At 42.9% G+C, this 22678-nt stretch overlaps 1 long non-coding RNA gene across 8 annotated transcripts in view; it reads left to right on the forward strand.

The window, feature by feature from the left end:
* Positions 1-22678, forward strand: part of LOC132886393 (uncharacterized) — a 127970-nt gene that overhangs the window by 73919 nt on the left and 31373 nt on the right. For 3 of the 8 annotated variants that reach the window (XR_009654692.1, XR_009654693.1, XR_009654690.1), the window contains exon 6: positions 4027-4130. This is a non-coding gene — a long non-coding RNA (uncharacterized LOC132886393). Of the gene's footprint in view, positions 1-4026; positions 4131-9667; positions 12665-21310; positions 21882-21913; positions 21950-22678 lie in introns of those variants that run through there. The other 5 variants (XR_009654694.1, XR_009654696.1, XR_009654695.1 and 2 more) reach the window with 5 other exon arrangements.

The following is a 22678-nucleotide window of genomic DNA, read 5'->3' on the forward strand; positions in this document are numbered from 1 at the left end:
GAGGTGTGTGTACATGGTGTGTGTGTGAGATGTGTGTACATGGTGTGTGTGTGAGATGTGTGTACATGGTGTGTGTGTGAGATGTGTGTACATGGTGTGTGTGTGTCAGATGTGTGTACATGGTGTGTGTGTGTCAGATGTGTGTACATGGTGTGTGTGTGTCAGATGTGTGTACATGGGGTGTGTGTGTCAGATGTGTGTACATGGGGTGTGTGTGTCAGATGTGTGTACATGGGGTGTGTGTGTCAGATGTGTGTACATGGGGTGTGTGTGTCAGATGTGTGTACATGGGGTGTGTGTGTCAGATGTGTGTACATGGGGTGTGTGTGTCAGATGTGTGTACATGGGGTGTGTGTGTGTGTCAGATGTGTGTACATGGGGTGTGTGTGTGTGTCAGATGTGTGTACATGGGGTGTGTGTGTGAGAGATGTGTGTACATGGGGTGTGTGTGTGAGAGATGTGTGTACATGGGGTGTGTGTGTGAGAGATGTGTGTACATGGGGTGTGTGTGTGAGAGATGTGTGTACATGGGGTGTGTGTGTGAGAGATGTGTGTACATGGGGTGTGTGTGTGAGAGATGTGTGTACATGGGGTGTGTGTGTGAGAGATGTGTGTACATGGTGTTTGTGTGTGTCAGATGTGTGTGCATGGTGTGCGTGTGTGTGCCAGATGTGTGTACATGGTGTTTGTGTGTGTGTGTGCCTGCATGTGTGGGTGTGCATTGTGTATTCGTGTATTTTTGATGATCGTGTGTGTGTGTCTTGTGTATGTTGTGCTTATTTCTATCTCTATATGGATGTATGTGTGTGCCTGTGTTTGTCTTTCTATACCTCTGTGTGTGTGTGCGCGTGTGCGCCTGGGTGAATCAGCTGAGGAAGTGTCTGAGCATGTGTTTGCCTCAGGGATCTCACACACACACACACACACACACACACACACACACACACACACACACACACACACAAGGAAAGGTGTGTGTGTATCTTGTTTGTGTATGTTCTACTTATTTGTATCTCTATATGGATGTATTTGTCTGCATGTAATTGTCTTTTTATACGTGTGTGTGTGTGTGTGTGTGTGTGTGTTTATAACCGGGTGAATCAGCTGAGGAAGTGTCTGAGCATTTGTTTGCCTCAGGGATCTCTCTCTCTCTCTCTCTCTCTCTCTCTCTCTCTCACTCACTCACTCACTCACACACACACACACACACACACACACACACACACACACACCTTTCCTTCTGTGTGTCTGTGTTATATAGCCAGCAGACTCAAACTGTCAGGTCACTGGGGTTCTTCATCGGAAGGGAAGGGCGAGTCTGTGTGTGTGTGTGTGTGTGTGTGTGTGTGTGTGGACTATGTTAGCTAAATTATTAACTCTGTAAAAGGGTCTGAAATGCAGTGAGCAGCCCGAACTCTGTGTCTCGGTTGGTGTGATATTTTATTGTTGCATGACGTTTCCACGGCGCTGATGAATTCTGTGTCCTGATTAGTCAGAAGGTATTGATTAATTTCCTCGGACAGCAGCTCTGACAGCGGTGAAGCCTCGAATCACAGGTTTCTTATCAAGTCCCCATCATGTCGTTTCCATAGTAACACGGAGTTATACTGCAGACACTCCATAAACTAAACGTTTCTCGGGGTTGATTATTTTCCTGTTCCATCATAACACACGCAGTGGATGGTTCTTCAGTGCATAATCATAAGTGAACACCTTTAATCTCTATGGTGGATTCGTCACCGCAGCATCGTGTGTGTGTTTGTCTTTTTCTCCTCCTACAGATCAACATGTTTGCATCAACTGTGAGAATCAGCGTAACCAAACACCATGCATTTGCAGTCTGATATTTAAAGAAGCCTGTGTGGGTGCAGCATGAGGAGCGGAAGTGTGTGTGTGTGTGTGTGTGTGTGTGTGTGTGAGAACCATCATCTTTTGTATAAAGAAGAGGAACTGAATGTATTTGTACGGCCTGTGCGTGATTAACTTTCTGCTCTACAGGTTTGATTTAATCCTTTGATTCAGACGCCTATTTAAACTTTGTGAAAAGCCCAAGTTCATCGGATCTTTTTGAAGATTTGAAAGTGAGAATGTTTATCAACTGCTGAAACTGAACTCGAGCTGAAACATCCTGTTTACACGCCACATCAGCTCGCCTTTGCTTTCCTTTCCCAGACAGAACAATGACACACTTGTGGGCTCCGCCTACTCGCTGTTTCAGGAGTGTGTCAGCTGTAGGGCTGTGTGTGTGTGTGTGTGTGTGTGTGTGTGTGTGTGTGTGTGTGTGTGTGTGACAGTTTAATATCTGTCTTGTCTCCCTCTGGCTGATCTTTTAATACACCTCGCATTCTTTCAGAAAAGCGCGATGCCCCACAGTGCGCCATCCAGGAGTTTAGTTTGAAGTTGAGATTCTGTCCAGGTCCAGAAGCCCAGAAATCCAAGTTCACCTCCAACAACCATTTTTGTTTTCCTGACACTGGAATGTGTTCATTTCTGGGTTTCCATAATCACCAAAGTGACCAAGACTCCGCCCACAATGTATTAATTAACTTAATTCCAAAATATTCATGTGAAATCTTTGATTGTTTCGTCACGATCTCTGAATTGTTCAGCCTTTAAAGACACGTGTCTCCCCTGAATTTGAGGAATCCCAGGAACAATTTGGAATTTTGTTGCCTGAGTTTAGGACTCGACCAGGCATCTGGTCAAGAGTTGGTCAGAATCTGGGCATCTTGGGACTTTTCTAAGCATCTGAGCTGGAAGTTTGGTTTTGATCAGTCAGTCTGGATCAGCTTGGAAATGTACATGGAATTTGGGAATGTGGGAATTTGCTCCACGTCAAGACCTGACTTGCTGAACTTCCTTGGCATCCCAGCAGAAAATTGGAATTTTGTTTGTTCAAGGAATGGCAAAGAAGGAGCTGCAGCACCTTTCCCCGGAGTGGGAAACCGGGGCCTCCTCCTGGAGCCAGACCTGGGTGGGGAGCTTGATGGTGGGCGTCTGGTGGCCGGGCCTTGGCACATGGGGCCCAACTGGGCACAGCCTGAAGAAATTACATGGAGCCACCACCATGTGGGCTCACCACCTGCATGGTGAGGCACCAGGGTTGGGTAAATTTGTGAGTCGGGTGGCAAGCAAAGGTGGACCTCGGGGTAGATCCAGAACACACTGGAGAGATTATATATTTCATCTGGCCTGGGAGCACCTTGGGACCCCCCAGGAGGAACTGGAAAGCACTGCTGGAGAAAGGGACACCTGGAATACCCGGCTTAGCCTGCTGCCACTGCGACCTGACTTCAGATAAGCAGAAGAAAATGGATGGATGTCTTCATGGAGTTTGGTATGAATTTGAGTTTGCTCAGCATCTGAGTAAAAATTAATGAATTTGTACCCAGGTCTGAATTTGTTCAGTGTCCAGAAAGGAATCAAGGAATTCGCTCAGCATCCGGGCAGGAATTTGCTCTTTGTCTGAATCGGAATTGGCGAATTTCCGAATCGTCCAGATGGAAGTCTCCGAATTCACTCATTGTCTTGACATGAATCTGTGAAATTTGCTGAGAAGATTTCTCCACAGAAATACGAGAATCTACATAAACCTGGATTTGGAAAAAGCTTTGAGAAAGGAATTTTTAAAAATTTTGCTTCCTGCTTGGACCCTGAACTGGTGACTTTTCCAAGTTTTCGTCCCTAAATGTACGACCTGAAAAACAAGCTTTCAGTCAACAAATGCGTCCTGACTGACTTGGTGAATTTCTTCCAAAGCATCTGTGCTGACTTTGTGAATTTGTGCACCAGGGAAAGCTGATGATAACCGTTCTGTTGTGTGGAATACCGTCTCTCTGAAGATGCCTCAGGATTTATTGAGGAAGTGACATTTTTTGGCTCTGTTTAATCAACTTCCCATGATTAAACCACGACACTTCCCTCAACTGGTTTTGGGTTGAGATGTTTCCGAGTTTTGAAAAATGCCTCCTGTGTCCTGTTTCTATATTGAGAGTTTCCTGTTTTCTCTTTCTCGCTCTCTCACAGCCTGTGAAGACCTGAAATGGTATGAAGCCACACCGCTGTGAAGAGGTCACGGGCCAGGATTGGTGACTCGTCCAGGAAGATCCCACTTGGATATTTAAGGACTTGTAAGTTGAGTTCCTGTGCTGTTTTCCAGTGGGAGGTTCTGCTGAAGCATGTGTGAACATCAGCATCCAATTCTAGTCGACACATTTCACCAAATGATGGTCTCCGACGATCATTGCTCCTGAAAGGTCTTCGAAACAGTGTCGAAATAAATGTTTATCTGATACGTAGCTTTCAATTCGCAAGTGTAACCTTCGTAAGTTCCTCGATGGTTTCCATCGAAAAAGGACAAAAGCTCCATGGCCTGATGATTTAAATGCTTTTTCTGTTCACATAAAATCCTCACCTTGAAGGTCACATGCCCCAAAAAATGCTCTTAGATTCACGCCGTGCTTTTACTTTTATGTGAAACGCATTCCTGTTCAAGTTAAATGCTCTCACTTTCACGTAACGATCTCACATCGACCTCAAATATCCTTGTGTTTTCTGACCACGCTCTCACATTCACATAAATTCACACTGACATATTTGGCTTTCACAGAGAAAAAGCAGTGACGTTAACAAGCTCCTGCATTCACGCAAAATTCTTTCGCATTGAGCGCTTTCTCGTTCATCGAAAATGTTGTTGCATTCGCATGAAATTCTCTCGCATTCATAGAAAATGCTTCTTCATTCGCGTGAACTGGTCTTGCGTTTGGTTCACGTGAAATTAACAAGCACTTTCACGTTCACATAGAACGCCTTTCTCTTTCGCAAAAATGCGCACGCTCGCTCGCACGCACGCACGCAAAAAATGGTCTTGCGTTCGCAGAGAAAGCTTTCACGTTGACGTGAAGTGTGTTTGCGTTCACACAGATTGCTCTCACATCCGTGTAAAAACACTTCCTCCTTCACATCGACTGCTCGGGTTCATGGTAAATGCTCTCGAATTCACACAAAATTCATCTTCTGCTGACGTCATCGTCAAAAATTTTCAAATTTTTGACGGCGGAATTTTGCCGTACACCGATCTCATCGCACCACGAGTGTAAATTGTATGAGTGTAGTGTCGTGTGGGGATCTGTAGTAGAACTCTGACACCTACTGTACTACACACACACACACACACACCGCTCTGTGAGAGACGTCTGTTTCACTTCCTGTGCGTCTTTTTTTAGTTCTTCCTCGTCTCCGAGATATCTGCTCATCTCTAACCGCATGATCAGCCACAAAAACGGCAGGAACCAGGGTTTATTATGGCGTGAGCCGTCCGTATTTTATTTTACACAATATTTTATGGACATTACATCATTAATATACAAGAACATAACAGGATATCACGGTGTATGAAAATGTTCCAGTGAATCGCTGGATATTTCAGTACGTTAGAGTATATTTAAATAATATCAGCTGGCATTGAGTGGTATATCAGATATATTCCATTCAGCTAGCGTGCTGGTGAACGAGTCGAGAACGAGCAGCTGAATGGAATATATCTGATAAACCACAAAAAAAGCCTGCCAATAATAATAATAATAATAATAATAATATTATTATTATTATTATTATTATTATTATTATTATACTTACACACTCCTTTCAGGTGTTCAAAATTCTCTCTGTATTTAACGAAACAAACCTGGCCATGTTTGTTTACAAATTGTCACAGTCGCTCGCTAGCCAGGAAATTTTACATCTCCGTCGTGTGATGTCATGTTGTCTTGACAACCATGCAATATCATAAACCATATTCAATGCTCATTACCTCACCCGGGACGGAGTCCACCAGGGGGCGAGGTATTGTTTTCAGTGGGGTTTGTTTTGTTTTTTTGTTAATGATATTATGGGAAAACAGCTGGATCAGTCTTCATGAAACTTTCAGGGTAGATGGGCATCGGTCTCAAATAGAACCTCCAACATTTTGAGGGTCATCCGGTCAAGGTCACTAAAAAGGTCAGAATAATTTTTTCACGTCTCTATTACCTCTAATAACATCTTTTTTAGGGCGGCACGGTGGTGTAGTGGTTAGCGCTGTCGCCTCACAGCAAGAAGGTCCGGGTTCGAGCCCCGTGGCCGGCGAGGGCCTTTCTGTGCGGAGTTTGCATGTTCTCCCCGTGTCTGCGTGGGTTTCCTCCGGGTGCTCCGGTTTCCCCCACAGTCCAAAGACATGCAGGTTAGGTTAACTGGTGACTCTAAATTGAGCGTAGGTGTGAATGTGAGTGTGAATGGTTGTCTGTGTCTATGTGTCAGCCCTGTGATGACCTGGCGACTTGTCCAGGGTGAACCCCGCCTTTCGCCCGTAGTCAGCTGGGATAGGCTCCAGCTTGCCTGCGACCCTGTAGGACAGGATAAAGCGGCTAGAGATGATGAGATGAGATGAGATCTTCCTTCATATTCATTCAGATGTGTTCTGATTGGCTGAGAGCAGTACGGTGTGCGAATGACAATCAGAACCATGTTTATTGCCCAATTATGTTCACACACAAGGTCAAAATTGAGGTCAAGGTCACCAAAAATCGTTTTTTCGCCATATCTTCCTTCATATTCATCATAAGTGATACTGGGTGAGGTTTGTTTCACCTGGAAACACTTGGGTAGAGTGACGTAATACACGTAGAATTAGAGATATGCTAACAAACCAAATGAATGAAACCCGCAAGAAGGGAATAGAACACGTGTTTTTATTCCATCGAAAGTGTCCTGTATGGATAATAATAATATGGTATGTTGCGCTATATACCGTATGTCGGAGTTTATTACACAGAGCCGAGTGTTTTACTGGGAGATACACCACTTGTATTAATATTTCATCCGGGACATGGAGAACCAAAACCGGGACAGAACTCTCTATCTGTGACTCGTGAGGAAATCGATGAGTGAGTTGTTTTTGATAAATTTGGGGACTTTTGATATAATAAAAGGAAAATCACACATTGAATTGAAGATATGAAGTTTATCTTCTCGTGTTGAAAATATTGAAGCGCTCTCGTGATATGTCCATTCACCACTCGAAGATAAACTTCATATCTTCATGCCACCGTGTAATATCTTTTTTTTTTTTTTTTTCGGTATTATTGTGTATGAGAGGATGTCAGAGTTGCAGTATGTCAGCTTTTAAGAGGCTAAAAATCCTTCATTATATGTTGAACCCTTTTGTCATGTTCATCCACTCTCCATCTCTTCATCCATTTCCTTATTTAGCCGTGTGCGTTCTCACTGTTTCAGTCCTCCTCCATCCATCTCGCATTTTTAAATCTGTTTTTTTTCCTTTTCATCGCCCACGTTTCCATCTGTATCAGACTGTTTCCTTTATTGTTCTCAGACTTGTTTCTCATCACTCCCTCCTCTCTCTCTCTCTATCTCAGCTTGTCTTGGACTGGCGCGCACATTTTTTATTTTTTCTCCACTAGTCGTCTGCCAGCCTCTCTGACCCACTAAACTTTACGCTCGACCTCGATTCAGCCTCTCTGCTTGGCTGCTGTCTGGTCACATGACCATCCTCAAAATTCTCCCCCTCCCTTTTTTTTCTCCTTCCTCGCCTTCCAAAAAAAAAAAAAACCTGCCGAGTTGGCGCTGATGCTCCCCGCCCGTCTGCATCAGATATTAAATCCGACATAAAGCAGAGTAATAGTGGCAGCATCATCATTCTGATCCGACAGACGCACGTTATTGATCAGGATCTCATCACTGGAGTCATCGAGGGTTCCTCTGTACGAGTCTCATCTCAGCACGGCGGGGAAAATCTCCAGTTTGGATCGACTGATCTCACTGATATGAACCACATGATTTTATTTACAGCCTGAGCGACTTCCAGACTCGGCGTTTCCCACAGCCTGCGTCGTTCCCTCCTCCGTCTCCTCATAGTTTTCCCACACAGCCGAAAGCCTGGGAATGTTCATATCCATCGTCCAGGACGGGGGCTTTCCCCACATCCAGATCTCCTTCCCGAGAACAGCTGCATAAATACAGTATACACTGTTCAGGATCTGGAGGTTCATCCTCAATCGTTCTCCGTTTAGTTCAGAGGACGCCGTCAGGGCCTCGCCGTCACCGTCAACTCTGTTTCACTCACATACCACATCACACCGCTCTGAGAGACAGAGTCTGAGTCCACTTCCTGTTCCGAGTTCATCACTGATCAGATGAAAGCGTGGAGAGATGGAGGAACTGGCAGTTGATTGAAAACTGGATGGATGGTGAGAAAGTGGAAGGAGGATTGGATCGATGGATGGTTGGACGAAAGTATAAGTCAAGGTCAAATGTCAGCGAGATGATCCGACATGGAAAAATGGATGAAAAGATAGATAGGATGGAAAGGGGGAGAAGTATGTATCTCCAGTGTCCTCCATAATTATTGGTCCCCCTTGTAAAAATCAATAAAAAGGGTAAGAAAGAATCCACCTTTTGGTGAAGTCGCTTCATCTCCCACTGAAAAAGATGAGAAAAATCCAACCTTTCATTAAAATAAGTTTATTCACATAAAAACAAATAATTATTTTCAACAAAAACACATGCCACTATTATTGGCACCCCTGCATTTAATACTTTTTCAACAACCTCCTTTGGCAGTAAAACAGCCCTGAGTCTCATGTATTAGATCCAGAGCAGGGCATCTGACTGAGCCTGTTCCTCTTTCCACGATCTCTCCACATCATCCAGGGTCCTCGACCCTCTCTTGTGCTCTCTCCTCTTCAGGTTTTCACTACGGTTCTGCTCAGGGGACTGAGATGTTCAGGGCAGAAGCTTGATTCTGTGATTCTCAGTGAACTGTTTTTGTCTTGATTTGGACTTTAGATCGTTGTCCTGCTGGAAGATCCAATGATGATGATCTGGTTTTAGTTTCTTCCAAGAAGCAGCCAGATTCTGATTAAAAATGTTCTAGTATTTCATGGAGTCTGTGATGCCATGGACCCTAACACGGTTTCCAGGGCCTTTGGAGGAAAAACAGCCCCGAAACATCACAGAACCTCCACCATGTTTTACAGTTGGGATCGGGTTCTGCTCATTATAGTCATCCTTCTTTTTACACCAAACCCACTGAGAGTGTTTATTTGGAAAAAAAAAGAAAAAAGCTCCGTTTTTGTTCCATCAGACCAGAGAACGCGGTTCGAGTCAAAGTTGTAGCAGCATTTCACAAACTTCAGGTTCTTACGTTTGTGGTTAACTGACAGAAAAAGCTTTTTTTTCTGGAACCTTCTAAATCTGTTGGTCTGGAGGTGGAGTCTGATGGGGGTTTTGGAGACTCGGAAGCACCAAGATTCTTTTTTTTCTTGTAATTCACCAACAGTGATGCTTGGGGATACAGTATATAATTTTTTTTGCCTCTCTTACTTCCCCTCCTCACTGTATGTGGGGGCAAAATAAACTCAGCTCCTCTTCTAGGTGAGTGTGTACCAGTTCCAGTTGGTGTCCACTTTTTTATTATTGCCCTAACAGGACATAGAAAATGTACATTTTCAGGCAAGTCGCTATTTTTTTTTTTTTTTATCCCCGTTCCCTGACTTATGAAGGTCAACACACTTCTCCCTCATTTGGTTTGTGTCTCTCTTATTTATGTTTCCCATACTGATGGATGACTAAAGGAATTTGGTTTCTGTGTCACCTCATATTCATTCCCCAGTTAATCAGGAAGTCATGGATTACAGTCTGGAAGTTCCTACACGCTCCAACTCCAAACATGGACAGTTTACATTGACATGAAAAACACGCTTCAGGTACAGTGTGTTCACCACCATTTCCAGGGGTGCCAATAATAGTCGCACATGTGGGTTTTTTTCTGCTTTTGAAAATAATTATTTCTTAATGAGGGATTTGGTTTTCTGTAAATAAATGTATTTCAGTTAAAGGTCAGTTTTCTCTTTTTTTTTTGACAAAGGGTGCCAATAATTGTGGAGGGCACAGTGTGTATATATGTGTATGGATAGATTGATAGATGGATAGAATGTTGGATGAAATAATGAGGATTGCTATAAAAGAAGACTGGATGGGTAAAAGAACAGAATGATGGATGGATGGATGGATAGTTGAGGAGATGGATGAAAGATGGAGGATGGGTGAAATGATGGTGGGATGTTTGTTTGAAAGGATTTATTTGTGTACAGTATGTATATTATGGAAGAATGACTGGCGGATGGATGGAGATGGGTGGATGGATGGGTAAAAACAGTGGAAGGAGATTTTGATGGATGGAAATTTAAATGAGTGGACGGAAAGGTAGATGGAACGATGAATGAGTTGAGAAGGTGTCAGGATATAAAACAATGGAAAGGTGAAGAGACAAATATGGATGGATGGGTTGATGGAAAAGGTAGATAAATGGATGGGCAGGAAGATGGAAAGATCAATGAAAGAATGAATGGTTGAAAATATGGATGAATGGATGCATAAATATATATAACAATAAATATATACAATATAGAACAGCATTTTCTCCATTTTTCACCTTTCTCCCTTTCTTCTTATCCAGCCCTCCATCCATCTGCCTGCTTATCAAGTCTTTCTAGTCATCCTTCCATCTATCCATCAATTTGTTTATCTCCTTATCTCGCCTTCAAATAGATAAATTACAGGTTGGGTGGATGGATGGGCAGCAGAAAAGAATATTTAAGTAGGTAACTGGACGGCCACAAGGAGTGTGTGTGTGTGTGTGTGTGTGTGTGTGTGTGTGAGAGAGAGAGGGATGACTCCTGAAGCATTTTCCGATGTCGCTGCTGCCCTCTGCTTAATTAAAATGCAGCTCTCCGAGATAAAAAGCAGGAATAGAGGAGCCGTGTTCAAGGGAATAATGAGTTAAAGAAAAGAAAAGCAAAAATTGTGTGTCAGCATCTCAGTACAGCAGCTAATTAAACTGAAGATTCGCTTCTCGTGCGTAAAATCATCTAAAATAATCCGTGAGCTTTAAGCTAGCTCTGATGTTCTCCACGTTTCTTCACAATTATTTTTATCTTTTCGTAAGAGAAATGAGCTGCAGCTATATTTGACTTGCTTGTTATGGTGGAAAAATGAAAAGGAACTCCCTCACACTTTCGGGGGAATATGAAAACACACACACACACACACACACACACACACACACACACACACACACACACACACACACACACTCTCCCACTCCCTCTGTGGGCCTGCTGTTTGTGAGGGCTTTCTGGAGGTAAAAATAATGAGCTCATGGCTCGGGCCCCAAGGTACCGCCAGCAATTAGCATGATCCAGACTCGGCTCAGATTTAGCAGGGGGAGAAATGAAAAGAGACAGCGGTTTGGGATTTAAGCAAAGAGGAGATATGAATTCCACCCGTGTAGCGTGCTAGTGTGTAAATATTCCCAGATTTAGCACACTAGTGATGGGTGACGATCATGAAAGGGTTTTCCATCCGAGAGAGCCGTATCTGTAACCTGAGGAGAAATAAAACGCATTCCGATATGAAGGGTGTTTGTGGAGCTCTGTTCTTTTGTGTTTCTGCTGCTGTTTTTTTTTTTGTTTTTTTTGAGGGGGGTATTATTTACATTTTTACATCCTTGAGATGAACTGAGAATTTATTTTAAAATGTCATAAAATGTAAAGAAAGACTCGGAGAGCAGCGTGAACGTGACCTGGACTGCTTCTGGTCTCGGATTCTTCAACTCAGCTGTGAGGAAGGACATGTTTTTGTGTGTGTGCGTCATACATTAACAAAAATTAAAATCAATAAAAAAAAAATCAAAAATAGCATCAGATTTTTGAGGTTATTTTCATTCTATTTTGAGAATAATGGATAAATTGTTTCATTTTTAAACAAATAGATGAAGTTGAATTATTTACTTCTGCTCCATCTTTCCATCCAGCTGTTTATCCGTCCCTTCAGGTCTTGTTTTTGCTGCCTGTTCAAGTCATGTATCCTTTATCCAGTCTTCCATTCACACAACGGACCAACCGTCCCCCATCCTTTCTTCTGTCTATGTTTCATCAGTACGTCATTGCGTTGAAAAGTCTTTTTGCATTCAGATTTCAATTTTGCAGTCGGTCATTAGTTTCTGACCCGTCCACCCACCCACCCACCCGTTTTTCAATCATTTTAGATAAGTTGAGGAGTTTTGTTCATTGTAACTGTAATTCACCTCTCAGCCAGCAGAGGGCTCTAGTCAAGTCAACTTTATTGTCAAATATGCTGTACATGTTTGACATACAGCACGGATGAAATTTCAGTCCTCTCTGACCCACGGTGCAAACAGGCAATGCGATAAATAAAAAAAGAATAATTGAAAAACAAACAATATAAACAGTATAAACACTCTAGATAGGAACGAGACAGACTAAACACTCAAACAATATAAACAGTATAAACACTAGATAAGAACAAGACATAGACGAAACACTCAGACAATATAAACAGTGTAAACACTCTAGATATGAACTAGACGTAGACTAAACACTCATACACATACACAGGTTCAAATAAACAAACATTCAAGGGCACTTGAGGTATAGCAGGTAAACATGAAATAAGCAGTATAAACAAACTAGCAGCTGTTAAGACGAGGTAGTGCGGAATAGTGCAAAGGAGTGAGGTAAAGTGAGATGTGCGGTCCCTGAGTTCAGTGTGTTAATGAACAATGAGATGTGTGTGTTGGGGGGGAAACTGTGAGGGTGACATGTCAGATGCTGAAGGGGGGGGCAGGGGGGTGTGCGGGCAGAATCTGTTGCAGGGGGCGGGGGGGGGAGGAGGGGCAGAACAGGGAGGGAGTTGAGCCTCCTGACCGCCTGGTGAAAGAAACTGTTCTTGAGCCTGCTGGTTTTGGCCCGGAGACTCCGCAGTCTCCTCCCCGACGGCAGCAGGCTGAAGAGGCTGTGAGATGGGTGGGTGGGGTCACCTGCAATCCTGATGGCTTTGCGGGTGAGGCAGGAGTTATAAATATCCATTAGAGAAGGGAGAGACACCAATGATCCTCTCAGCTGCTCTCACGATGTGCTGCAGAGTCTTGCAGCAGGACACGGTGCAGGCGCCGTACCACACGGTGATGCAGCTGGTCAGGATGTTCTCGATGGTGCCTCTGTAGAAAGTGTGCATGATGGGGGCCGGGGCTCTTGCTGTCCTCAGTTTGCAGAGGAAGTACAGACGCTGTTGGGCTATTTTGGCCAGTGATGCGGTGTTGTTGCTCCGGGACAGGTCTTCAGAGATGTGCACACCCAGAAACTTGGTGCTGCTCACCCTCTCCACTGCAGCACCATCGATTGATAGTGGAGCATGCTGGGTGTGCTCTCTCCTGAAGTCCACAACAATCTCCTTTGTCTTCTCCACGTTCAGACAAAGATTGTTGTCCTTGCACCACATGGCCAAGCGGCTCACCTCACTCCTGTAGATTGTCTCATCGCCGTTGTTGATGAGACCCACCACAGTCGTGTCATCCGCAAACTTAATGAAGAGATTTGAGCTGGATGTTGGTGTGCAGTCGTGGGTCAGCAGAGTGAAGAGGAGGGGGCTTAGCACACATCCTTGGGGGGGCCCCCGTGTTCAGTGTGATGGTGCTGGAGGAGTTGCTGTCGACCCGTACAGTCTGTGGTCTCCCCGTCAGGAAGTCCAGCAGCCAGTTGCACAGGGAGGTGTTGAGTCCCAGCTGGTCCAGTTTATGAATGAGCTGCTGAGGAATGATTGTGTTGAATGCTGAGCTAAAGTCTATGAACAGCATTCTGACATACGAGTCTTTTTTTCTCCAGGTGGGTGAGGGCTGAGTGGAGGGCAGTGGAGATGGCGTCATCAGTCGAACGGTTGGACTGATATGCAAACTGGAAAGGGTCCAGGGTGGGGGGGAGGGCAGACTTGATATGCCTCATGACTAGCTGCTCGAAGCACTTCATGAGGATGGGAGTGAGTGCGACAGGGCGGTAGTCATTGAAGCAGGAGGGAGACTGCTTCTTCGGGACCGGGATGATGGTGGTGGTGGTTTTGAGGCACATGGGGACAACAGCCTGGCTCAACGAGATGTTGAAGATGTCTGTAAAGACATCTGTGAGCTCCTCGGCACAGTCTCTCAGGACACGACCAGGAATGTTATCAGGACCCGGGGCTTTTCGTGCATTTGTCGTCCTGAGAGCTCTACTCACACTGTCTGGGGACAGCATCAACACCTGGTCGCCAGGAGGTGGTGGGGTCTTCTGTGCCGTGGTGCTGCTCTAAAATATGCTCCTCACACTCAGCAGCCTCTTTTTCTCTTTTTAATCTGAAGTCTCACAGTTTCTCCTCCCATCCCCTTTTCTGGCCACAGAGTTCAGAATCTGACTGGCTGTCAGTCAAATGTCCTGCCTGGTCCTTGGTCTCATTTCGATACAAAAGGTAACTGAAGCTCCAAATCTGTTGCGAGATTCAGGATGGTTCACCATTTGGTATGTTTCACTACTACATCCACTCCACGTCACCGTACACTCAACCTTCTGACCCTCACTTTAGCACACGTTTTTCCAGACGCTTCATTTTTACAGTACACCTCCGAACGCCTCCCAATTCCGTACATTCCCCAATTCCATTCACCTCTCCATTTCGTACACTCCCCAATTCCATACACCTCTCTATTCTGTCCGCCTCGCAATTCCATACACCTCTCGATTCCGTTCAGTTCCCTAATTCACTACGCCTCTCCATTCCATACACCTCCCTAATCCAGACACTCCCCAATTCCGTCTGCCTCCATAATTCCATACGCCTCTCTATTCCATACGCCTTACTATTCCGTCCACCTCCCTATTCTATATGCCTCCCTAATGCCATCTGCCTCACTATTCCCTACGCCTACCTAATTCTGTCCGCCTCTCTATTCCATCTGCCTCCCTAATTCCGTATGCCTTTCTATTCCGTCCGCCTCTCTATTCCGTCTGCCTCACTATTCTGTACGTCTTCCTAATTTGTCCGCCTCTCTATTCCATATGCCTTCCTAATTCCGTCTGCCTCACTATTCTGTATGCCTTCCCAATTGTGTCTGCCTCTCTATTCTGGACATTTCACTCTTCCATACGCTTCCCTATTCCTTACGCGTCACGATTCCGTGTACAATTTTTTTTTTTCTTGATGTGTCTGGCCTCGCCTACTTCACTCTGCGACTTTCAGTACTTTATTTATCAAACTTAATGGAAAATGAATGACTTTTGGCCGGTTTATTCCTCAAGCAAGCCCGGATTCCGGATGTGTTCTTCAGGTGTTGAGGTGATGCAGGGTTGTCCTTGGTTCCTTCATGTTGCAACTGATTGCGTGGAAAGCTGCGACAATCTTCTTCATCAGTGCTGAAAGCGTTGAGGTTTTGTTTGCAGACACAGCCGAAACTTGCTAATCTGATCTTTATTTACTTCAGTTTGTTTGTTATTGACATCCCACTGAGAGACTGCATAAGGAGAGAAAACTTCATTTTGTGTGCCTGAGAAGCTGGCACGTACACACACACACACACACACACACACACACACACACACACACACACACACACACACACACACACTTGATATTGTATTAGATTTAAGATCATCACACATACAGTAAAGAACCATCTGAGGAAGCTTGACTTGATCCTCCAAGGCTTATTGTTTAATTGTGTTTGGACTTGTAATGAGATTTTATTAAACACCAAGATTGTGGCTTACTTTAATATTAGCACACTCCAAAATGCCGTGTGTATATGTGTGTGCGCAGAACGATGTTTTTGTAAGTTATACTGATAATGAGATCAATATTTCTTTTCCTCTTTGTACCGCTGTATCGATATACAATACCATCGCACCTCAGGAACAGTGTGACAGATGTGCGGAACAGCAGGGAGCCATATGCAGAGTCATACATGCACAAAACAAGTTTCTGTAGATTTGTCACAATTTGAAAAATGACCTGACAACAAAACATTAGCACATGTAATCTGAAATGGGGGGAAAAAAAAAGTCCATGACATGTAGACTCGCCGCACGATGAAGCGTGACGGAGCATTACCACATTCCGAACATCTCGGCTTTACAGAATGCCTTTCTTTGGGACGGTGTTGAGTGAAATTAGATTTTAACACACCTTTTGAGACATAAGATAAAAAAATAAAACTGCATTATGTTTTCTGGGTGAAACTGTTTTCTCAAGAATAGGAATGCAGAATTCCAGACACTTCCAGTATTCCGGACACTTTATCTCCCACAGTTTGGGATTCTGGCTCCTTCGGGATTCATACAGCTTGATATTTAGTGTATTTTGGTGTTTTGTACCCGTCACTATTCTGTGTACTTTATGTAAATTTTATTTCGAATACTTCAGTAATTTGTACACTTGATTTCGTACATTTCAGAATGATGGGACACTTTGGAATTCCGTACACTTTGTTACCTCTTCCAACAGAGTTGTTTACAAACAATGTTTTTTTGTCTCAGTGTGTGTGTTTGTTCCCAGCGTAACTCAAAAAGTCGCAAACAGATTTTGATGAAATTTGGAGGAAAGGTGATCCATAGGCCGAGGAACAACTGATTAGATTTTGATGCAAATCGGAATATGTGGCTTGGCGGAAGTATGCACTTTTTTTTTTTACACAAGTTATTTCTTGCATTTTTGATTTTTTGTTTTTTTTCTCCTGCACTTTGATATTCTACACTCCTTGGCATTTCATGTATAGCAGATATTACACGGGTGTGTGAAGATATGGAGTTTATCTTCGAGTGGTGAATGTATAGATCACGAGTGAGTGAAGTGAATAAGTGAAATATACATTCATCACTCAAAGATAAACTTCATATCTTCAAGCCAGTGTGTAATGTTCTTTGTTATCTGGACACATCCACAAAAAATTGCACAAGTTAATCAAAAGCATTTTAATTTTGAACTGGTTCACCATTTTGACAATGCTGCGGGAAACCACCAGGAGTGACGTCATCAAAGTGAAATATCGGGAATTTTTTTTTTTTCGCGGTCCAGTTTCCATCAAATCCTGCGCTCTGATTGGCTGGTGAGCAGGTCCGTATCCTATGGTACGGACCCCGGTTACGGACCTCTGGCGACTCGCTCGTTCACAACAAGAACAAACATAGTCGCAATTTTTGTCAACATTTATCTTTTTTAAAAGATTTATAAGATTTTTATCAAAAATCTGATAAATTTTTGCCAGCATTTCTCAGGAGAATAGCATTAATTTTACATCGTGGATAGCGATAACGACAGTGTTCACAGCGAAAGTGAGTTTTACTACCCTGAGGAAGAAGAAATAAAAGAAAACATTTCAAGAGAAAGCTAAAAACCTCTAACTTGCTAACGCCGAGCAAAAACATGGCTGAATCCTGAATGACATCTCATCTTATTATCTGTAGCCGCTTTATCCTGTTCTACAGGGTCGCAGGCGAGCTGGAGCCTATCCCAGCTGACTATGGGCGAAAGGCGGGGTTCACCCTGGACAAGTCGCCAGGTCATCACAGGGCTGACACATAGACACAGACAACCATTCACACTCACATTCACACCTACGCTCAATTTAGAGTCACCAGTTAACCTAACCTGCATGTCTTTGGACTGTGGGGGAAACCGGAGCACCCGGAGGAAACCCACGCGGACACGGGGAGAACATGCAAACTCCACACAGAAAGGCCCTCGCCGGCCCCGGGGCTCGAACCCGGACCTTCTTGCTGTGAGGCGACAGCGCTAACCACTACACCACCATGCCACCCCTGAATGACTCCTATTTGTATAAATAGGGGACGACATAGGTGGCAAAATGTAGTTTTTTTTTTTCCTGCCATGGAAGTGCACTTGTATACCGAGGAGGAAGCCATTTGCATTACAGCTGTGAATGAGGATTCAAAATGGCAGCTCGGCTCGGTTTTCCCTTTCGGGCGCTCTCGTTTTCTGTTAGAATTTGGTAAAGAAAAAATAAATGTATTATTTACCAGCTTAAGGTCGGTCTGTATGGTGAAATACTGTGACCTCGGCCCAGAGGGCCTCGCTCAGTACTTTCAAGACCTCGGTCACGGTATTTCACCATACGGACCAACCTTAAGCTGGTAAATAACATGTATATTATCCATACAGGACACTTTTTCCATGGAATAAAAACATTTGTTCTATTCCCTTCTAGCGGGTTTATTGATAGAATTAAATATTGTTATCGCTTATCCTCCGAGAATTACACCGCTTTTCCCAATGGAGAATGAGCGTGCGATATTGTTATAATATTGCACGTTGTCAAGACATCATGACATCACACTTCTGAGATCCAATGACAAAACTTTTCTGCTGCGCATGCGCACAATCATTTCTTTGTCCGACGGGAAAGAGAGAAGACGAGGCGAATCCAGTGCTACTGCTAGGATTCGCGATGCTATAATTAAGCACTAAATAAATAAACTAGAAACTGAAGACACGCTGAACACCCGATAGGCTACCAAAACTGCACTAGATATTCTTTGCGCATATTTACAAGAGAAACACATACCAACGGACATCAAAAAGTGGAAGAGAGAAACATCGGAGATGTAAAACTTCCGTGCGAGCGAGTGACTGACAGTATGTAAACAAATATGGCAGCGACGTTTGCTTTGTTAAATACAGACGATTTTGAGAGAATTTTAGCTGCCAGGTCGTGCCATTGTGTGTCGATGTTGATTTTAAAAGTAACGAAGTAAATTACACGGGGGGGGGGAATAAATTCAGCTTGACTGCGCTTGCATTGGCCTTTGCTAACACTCCACCAGCTGGAAGGTAACTGGACTGCTGTACTAACAGCACGAGTCGTGGGTAAGTTCACGTTGGCTTTTGAGAATGCTGATATGAAGAGTGTGTATGTATAATAATAATCATAATAATGGCTGGCTTTTTTCGTGGTCTATCAGATATATTCCATTCAGCTACTCATCTTTGACTCGTTCAGTATCACGCTAGCTGAGTGGAATATATCTGATAGACCACGAAAAAACGCCAGACAATATTATTTCAACATGTCCCTCAGATCCGTGATGTATTTCGTATGAAAAATAAAGAAGAGTGGTGTATTTCCCAGTAAAACACTCATGTCTGTGTAATACATTTTGCGATGTTGTATGTCTTCAATATTGCGTCCACTTTGGTACGGTGGCTGAAAGGGGTCACAACACGTCCAGATTGAGACACCACGAACAAATGCAGAAAACGTGCAAGAATTCGACAATGCGTAGTTGCATCAGTAAATATCTTACAAAATGACAAAACGCTTGCAAACATCCAGAACACGAATAAATACAGCTTCCAGCACATGCAGCGATTTGATTTGGTCACGTGTCTACTGCAAATTCAGACCACGTACGGACGCAAAAACAGACACGATGCAAACAGCCACAACACAACAGAAATATTCACGACAAGAAGAGAGGTTTCCACCTGGAGGACTCACTGACACGCCCTTCAGAATTCCACCGTCTAATGAAGTTTAACTTAAATTTCAAGTAACGAGAGTGCTCACATAAAACGTAGTTATTACTTGATTAGCTAGCATCAAGAAGACTAAGAGCATTAACAAGGTCAATAAAAACGCAAAAAATATCGTGATCTGAAGAGTTGAGAGTTAAATCATCAGTAACGTTTGGTGGTATTTTGCATTCCGGAACATTTTGGAATTTGCGATCTTCAGGTTTGTTAGTTTGTCGATGTCAGTATTCTGAACGCTGCTCTGTTCCTGACTCGTATTTGATTTACTTCACGTTGGCTTTTCAGGAAACGATGACCACCCTGTGTGTTCACATCTGAGTGTTGAAACGCTGAGAATTTCTCAAATCTGTTTTAAACAAGGCTTTGTTGGGTTACAGGACATTTCCCACTCGATGCAGGGACATGTCACGTAATCTCATGTGTGTAAAACCCCATAAACTCGTGCTTCTGATTAAATCCTGGCCCAGAACCCTCTGAGAACCCAACACTCACCAGGAATACACACTCCTGGGCCTCCTTTATTGTGGCCAATGAAGTTCTCGGCTGGTTAAAGTCATAAAGGTGGTTCCTCCACAGCAGAGCAATTTGCCCGACAGTTAAAGCTGAAGTCACGGCACGTTGTTGATGCCTGAAGGATAGCTGGAAAAATATCACACAAAGTCAGCTGTGATGACATCATCGGCAGACCGTCGAGTGTGAGCTGATTCAAGTTCACTGAAGTGCTCGCTGGAAAATCAGAACAGTTTTGGAGGTTTTATTGAATGCTGAAGAAACAACAGAAGGAGGAACACGCTTGATAGAAAGATCTTCCGGGGTCTCTGGTTGTTCCTCTGGAGAAACCCTTAATTATACAAAGAACCTTCCAGAAGAACCTTTTTGAGAAGAAACTATGTCACATTATGGTGATTATTTAGCTAGCTTGTGACAAAACTGAATCTCAAACAGCATGAAGTTCCTGACCGAGGCAGTATTTTGAGATGCTCCTCAAATAAAGAGCTTTTCCTTTTAGTTTCGGTCACCCCATAATTCTGTCCAATGGATGAGACTGAACTGAAACTTCTCAACAAATTTTAGAAATGAAATATTGTTCATCTTGGAGCTCACGGTCATATTTGAGTTTTTTTTTTTTGTCTGTTAGCTAGCTAGCCGCCATAGCTGTGGAGTCATTCTCAGGCAATCCGATAAACTTGCACGCACTGCACAGGCACTAACATAGAAATCAGTGTACAATTTAGCCGGCTAGCAAACAGTAGACCGGTCACAGTCAGTATCTTTCAGCAACATGAGCAAACTCTTAAGCTTTCTGAATTTCCTTGAACATAGAATTATCTTCACAAAACTTCTGTTCCCGGTTAAACAAACTGCTCCTCCTGGAGCTAACGGTCTACTTTTGGGTCGGGTTTGTGTTCGTATTTCCAGAAGCCACTCCATGGCATGATCTCTAAGCTTATGCAGCTAACATGTATGATTAGCATGCTAGCCATGAAAGGGAATTTGCTTGGCTAGCTAGCTAGCTTATTTTATTCAGTGAACAGTGATAAATTTGCAGAACAAATCTGAAGCAAGCCAAGAAACCAGTGAGTGATGGTATGCTAACAAATCTCGTGTACAATGCGCTAAGAGTGACGACAACACTGAAGGAAAATCGCGGACTCAGAATCCGAACAGTGGTTACTGTGGGCCACTTACGATGTTCGCTTCATCGTGCTGTGGTTTTGATCGAAGCCAAAATGCTATCACATCTCTTTCCAGATTGAAATTAGGCATAAAGACAATCTTCATTCATTGTTTTTGAGCTTTTGTTGAACACAAAGTGCAAAATGACAAGAAAAATTTAAGGCCCCCCCCCCCCCCCCCCCCCCTTTTTTTTTTTTTTTGTCAGGAAGTACCAGCGCTGCATTGATGATCAACCGGGCCTGAACAGGACTTGGCAGGCGATTGCACTGCATCATGGGAAAACTGTTGAACTTCTCAGAAAGGGCAGGAGTTCACACCGTGATGACCTTTGACCTTTGTTTTATTTTCAGACATGCCCTCAACATGCTTTTTTGTTGAACAAGAAGCATGGAGGTTTTTCTTTAAAAAAAAAAAAAAACACCCCCCAAAGATCTCATTGTTTGAAAAGGGCAGCCAAAAAACTCGAAGAAACTCGGTGTGAAAAATCGAAAATAAAAAAATAAATAAATAAAAGAGCTGAGCGTTTGAGGGTTTTGCTTCAGGGCCGAGCGAGTTGAACTCAGTGTTCAGGCCACGAGCACAGAAACTTAACTGCTGAGTGACTTCAAATAAATATTTAGCTTTTTAATTTAAATATTTTACAATTTGAATTTGCTCCACTGGTATTGGTTATAATTTTATTTAAATAGCATCAGTTGTAATGCAATTTATATTAAAGTATTAGTTTTCATACATGATGCAAGTGTGCATTGTACCATCAAACACGTTTTGTTTGTTTGTTTGTTTGTTTGTTTGTAATTAATTTCAGGTTAAAAAGGAAACTGAAAATCTGTGACTCTTCATCATGCTGTATTTCTGTGTCGTCATTCCAGTCCTCATATGTTGCATTATAAGGTTCGATCTGATCATTTCCACGATATTGAAGAAATGAAAATCAGTAAATTCACCTTCTAACAATATATTTGAACTCATCACTCATATTTTGGTCTAAAATTTCTTTAAAATTCCAGCGGATATTCAATGTCATTTTAATTCGATATCGTTATGTTGTTTCTGAATTTAATTTGCCGTTGTATGTGCAAACAATAAATGCTCAAATTATGATGCTTTTAAAGGTAAAATCCTGAACGGTCCCCAGAAACCATTTCTAAAACATACCAATGAAAAGGAAAAAGAACAAAAACGAAGAATGTGGGCAGGCTATGGAACACGATGTGGGTCAGAACTACAGTAGAAATAACCAGACTTCTTTCTTGCTCTGAAGTTTAAGAATGGAAACAAAATCTATGCATTTGAATGCATTTTTCTTAAAATTGTTTTTGTGATTTGTCAAGTTCAAAGCATCAATACTTCTTTCTTTCTTTTTTTTCTTTAATCTTGTTGAGTGAATTGAAGAGGATGTAGATGGTGTGATTAATATGGTAATAATCACCATGGGTTACATGAAAGAGATTTTTAATCTTGAATATGTTGAATGTGATAATGCTAAATATTCAGTAACGGTTACATTTTTATTCAAGTATTTTGTTCCTATTATAAATATTGAGTTATTAATATTTAATGTAGTATACTT

Source organism: Neoarius graeffei, chromosome 5 (genome assembly GCF_027579695.1).
Source record: "Neoarius graeffei isolate fNeoGra1 chromosome 5, fNeoGra1.pri, whole genome shotgun sequence".
Lineage (NCBI taxonomy): Eukaryota > Metazoa > Chordata > Actinopteri > Siluriformes > Ariidae > Neoarius > Neoarius graeffei.